This window comes from Suricata suricatta, chromosome 3 (genome assembly GCF_006229205.1).
Source record: "Suricata suricatta isolate VVHF042 chromosome 3, meerkat_22Aug2017_6uvM2_HiC, whole genome shotgun sequence".
In the NCBI taxonomy this organism is placed as follows: domain Eukaryota; kingdom Metazoa; phylum Chordata; class Mammalia; order Carnivora; family Herpestidae; genus Suricata; species Suricata suricatta.
In genome coordinates, this window is record NC_043702.1 from 1,156,951 (window position 1) to 1,161,980 (window position 5,030).

The window sequence follows — 5,030 nt, forward strand, 5'->3', positions numbered from 1 at the left end:
AGCCCCTCTTGACCCTGCCCCTCATCCCCACCCACCTTGACCCTGCCCCTCATCCCACCCCCCCTTATACTCTCCCCAAGCTGTTAGCTCCGAAACGGGGGACGTGAGAGGTAAGTGGACAGGGAACGATTTATCCTTACTGCCAGTTCTGCTGATTAAAAATGAGGCAGAGAAGTTTAACGAATCCGAGAAGTCTTCTGGCTTACTTTTGATTCATTTCAAGTCAAATTGTATGCTCTCTCCCTACAAACTCTGAAGATTAGCAAGAGGAAATGGAATCTAAAGAAGGAATTCCCACAGTCAGGTAAAAATCCACTTCCTAATTTTTACCTCAATTCCAAGTTCAGTTAACACCAGACTAGAACCTGAAAACTGGCATGTCTCTGCACAGAGATGTTCAAGATACATGAGTAAATTAAGCAGGTTACAGAATGAACACAGAGATGATTTCAGTTATATCAAATTATGCATACACAAAAGAACATACTGAAAATTGTTCATTATAGCGGTTAACCTTAAAAATAAAACTGCCAGTTATTCCACCAGCAGAAATGGTCTCATTCGGGACTAGCAGAGACACAACTCAGGACAAGCAGGCTATGGCAACACCACAGGCAATTCCCAAGAGCAAAGAGGCGACTCTTTTAGGGGGAGGCAAAGATGGGGAAGCTATCAGTCCACCAGAGCAGAGAGTAAGCTGGGAATTCTAAGCATAGTGGGTTCTCATTGGCTGGGCCGTGCCTGTTTCTCATTGGCTGAGCCATGCCTGTCTCTCATTGGCTGGGCCATGACTGTCTCTCATTGGCTGGGCCATGCCTGTCTCTCAATGGCTGGGCCATGCCTGTCTCTCATTGGCTGGGCCATGCCTGTCTCTCATTGGCTGGGCCGTGCCTGTCTCTCATTGGCTGGGCTGTGCCTGTCTCTCATTGGCCGAGCTGTAATTCTCGGGGTAGGAAGAAGCCATCCCTCCTGCTGCGGGGAGAGTAGAGTGTACCCACAGGGGTTCCCTTCCCGTGGGGCTACAGTGGTCGTCAGCCAGCGCTGAGCCCAACGGCCGTGGCTGCTGGACTCCTTACACTCTTCTAAATGAGGTTTTCCTTTATTAATTTTCACATAGATGTGGGGGGGACTGTGGAGGACTTGCACTGTTCTACATTATACATTTCCGGAAAGTGTGAACATTTTTCATCAGGCACACATTTAGCATCACTGAATGAATAATAACGGTATTTCCGTTGGGGGGGGGGGCTGGGTGGGACACAGCAAAACGAAGGAAGGAAACATTTGCAGTTATTCTGGACCTTCTAAATATTCCAAGTAGGCAGCTCATAAGAATAAATGAAGAACTAGAAGATTGCTGTTTTTGCTTCTAAAACCCCTTTGTTATTTTAAGAATGCTTAAAAAATACATATTGAAATCATGTCACTTTCCTCTAAAGCCCCCATTTGGTACGCATTCCTTCCCTCTTGGCAAGCGCTAGTTTGCATTTGGCTCACCAGCAGACGAGCATGTGTGTCAAAGATAAACTTGGGATCAGGAAAAAAGCCTGTTGCCTTTGCAAGGGGCCCCAGGAGAAAAGAGTAAAAATGACAGAGCATCTCTGTGCTGCAGGGATGTTTTGCTTAATGCAAGTTGTCCTCCTAAGCGAAGCCTGAGCTGGGGGCAGAGCGCACAGGCCAGTAGACGGCGGTGTGCAGAAAATTCCCGGAAGCCCCGTGAACCTGAACACTTCTGTGCAGTAATGCTTGAAATCCTACCGTGGACGCCTCACTCGGGTAAACAAGAGAACACTGTCCCAGAAGGGCTGGCACATTCAGCCACCAGAGTCCCATTAGCTCATTTTCCTAAGGTTCGGGGGACCTGGGGAAGTAATTTGAAGCCGTGGGTACCGCTCCACGTGATTGCTGCAAGAAGGTCGCCAATTCCGGGCAATGGTGGGAACGACAGGCCACCCTGGGCCCGCGGGACCCGACGGGCACGCGTGGAGGTGGGGGCAGGGCGGCCTCACTCTTGGCGGGATCTCCTAACCTCATGGTCGCTGGGTTTCTGGCTGGGTCCCATTTCATGCCCATCTTCGTATTAATGTTTTTAAGAAGTTCAGAAACAATGATTGGCTCCTGCTATTTATAAAACGAAGTCAAAATTCCCCAGCCCAGCACGCTCTCGTTTGCAGCCTCGCTAACCGTGGTCCCCAGACCCCCACCCTCGGGCACCTGGCCTAGGGCTGGAGTCAATTCCGGCCTGCCCCTCCTGGCTGGACATACCCCTTTACACAACCAGCCTCCCTTACATGTGTTACAAACCTGAAGGGACCCGCCGTGAGTCTCACCCTGGCACGGCCCCGCCCCTTGAGTGTGGCCGGAAGAAGGACCTGCTTCCCGCGGTTGTGAGAAGGCCCCCACGGCAGGCGGCCATTCCCGTGAGTGTGTGATGTGAGACTCAGGCATCGCAGGCCGGAGGAAGACGGTGTCCTGAAGGCCTGGGAGAAGCAGCACCGTGAATTCTTCAGCCACAAGGAAGCGAATCCCGCCATCAGCCTGTGTGAGCTGGACAGACAACCTTCCGCTGGTGGGAGCAGCGCCCCGCTGGTACTTTGGTTCCAATCCAGTGAAACCCTGAGCAGATGGCCGGCCGGCTGAGCTGTGCCCGAACGTGGGACCCGCAGAAACGGAGAGGCGCCGAACGGGGTTGCTTTGAGCTGCTGTGCTGGTGGGAATCCCGTGCAGCCTGGAGACGAGCACCTACGGTCGTCCACTCGTGAGGCTTTCGGTGCCCGACCACGCAGATCGCGTGCCTCCCCGTCCCGTGTCCGGGCTCGGGTCGCTGGGAACCCCGGCGAAGGCGTGGGGACTCACGCTCCCGCCGGGGACTTGGCACAGGAAGGGCCCGACTAGGTTTGCTTGAGATGCAAACGGGGTGCTGAGGATGAACCTGGGTAGTGCTTGCAGAGCAGAATGGCCTTCCCCGTCCTTTCAGGAAGGCTTTCCACCTGCGACTCCGCGCACCCGGAGCCCGGCTGGGCCGCCGGCACGTCCTCGTGGGTCCAGGGGCCAGGCGCGATCGGAGGACAGCCGCCGGGGGCGCTCGCCCTTGGCCGGATAAAAAGGGGCTGCTTATCCCACCGCACTACCGACGGGAGCACGCTTTCCCTCCCACCACCGGCAGGGGGAGCCGGTGAGGGACTCTCGCGGCCTCACTCCAGGAACCGCCACCAAACCCCCGGCAGCGCCCAGACTTCACTCGATCAGAGTTCAGCCTTTATTCTCTCAACCAAAACTAGGTGAATGAAAATGTGTGAGAAAATACGTGAGTCACCTTTTTCACGATTAACTTCGTTACATAAACAAACATCTACATCAGCCCCGAAAATTAGATTCCCACTTGACTCAATAACGCAGACTGAGTAAAACATCAAATCAAATCTTGATTTCATAAACAGCTCTATAATCACATTTTATTTATTTATTTTTACATTTATTTATTTTTGAGAGACAGAGAGAGAGACAATGTGAGCAGAGGAGGGGCAGAGAGGAAGACACAGAATCGGAAGCCGCTCCAGACTCTGAGCGAGCTGTCAGCACAGAGCCCGACACAGGGCTCGAACCCAGGACTGTGAGATCATGACCTGAGCCAAAGTCAGACACTTAAGTGACTGAGCCCCCCAGACACCCCTATAATCACATTTTAACCACTCACCGCTTGAGACTAAAGAAAACTAAGAGCTCTGTCTCTGCAGAAATTCTGTCAGGTCCCCGAGGTCCTGCCCGGAGCCGGGAAGTCGCTGGCGGACCCAGCCTGACCACGCGCTCCGAGCCCACGGGCTCCTCGGAGGGAGCAGAGCTTTGCTGAGGAAGGTGACCTCTGTCCTGCTCACGGGGACGGGGGCAGGTGTGGACAGACACCGTGTGTGCTGACCGTCCTGGCCACTCTTCCGGTCAAGTCCGGAGTCAGCAGCCTGAGCGCAGGGCCTCGGGGCCGCGTGATCTGCCGTCAGGCAGTTTCCCTGCACACTTCTGAAAGCGACAGGGGACTCTCCGCGGCGGTGCCAGGCGGCCTCGGGAGGCCGGGATGCTCGGTCGCCCTTCCCCCGCCAGCTGAGAGACCCACCTCCGCGCCTCTGCCTGTGACCGCTTGTCACGGCCATGTGAGCAGCCGCGCCCAGGCCTGGCATCGGCGCTGGCGCGGAGAGACCCAGAACCCCGTGTGGGAGGCGGTCAGTCAGCCCTGGAGGCGGTGCAGGATGTGACTCGCCAGGCAGAGGGTCCCCGGTGCTGACACGTCCTTGCCCGCAGGCAGCGCTCCGTCTTTCCAGGCCGCCGGGCCCACACGATGGAGTGCCCGGCCAGGCAGGTGACGGGCGGGCGAGGCCCCAGGGGAGCGCAGGCTGGATCAGCCTGTTCCGGCGGCCGCAGCTCACTGAGGCAGGGGGACCCGGGAGGGCATCAGGGTCTCTCCAGAGCAGGAAGGGACCTGGGCAGGTCAGGGGAGTTTGAGCCTGGGGCCGGGAGGTCCCGAGGTATCACCAGCACCAGGGCTGGTCACAGCCGAGTCCTAGCCCGGTGGCCTGAGGGCAGGGGTGAGGCAGCAGTCCTCAGGGAGGAGAGAGAGCAGGCACAGAGGGGTGGAGGGCAGGGGTCTGGGGGAGGGGCGGGGGCAGGAGCTGTGAGCCTGCTAACTTTCCTGTCCCCACGAGGTCTGGCTGAGAGTCTCCTTTCGGGACCTGAGGACCATCGGGACCCCTGGGCTCCTCCAGCAAACGTCCTGCGTTCCCAAGTTCCTTCGGGAGGCCCTCTGCCTTGCAGCAGCAGGTCCTAAGCCCTGCAGCCTCCTCATGCCAGGACGGCTGACATCTCTACGGGGTGCGCGGGGTCCGGGCACCCCACCTGGGGGCAGGTGAAGACAGCCTCAGTGGCGTCAGCCAACCTGCCTGAGGTCTCACCGCTGACTGGCGGAGAAACCTGGGCTCCGGCTCTGATGCAGCCACGTGTCTAGAGAGGCGCCCACGCCCCGACCACGGTGGGCCACGCCC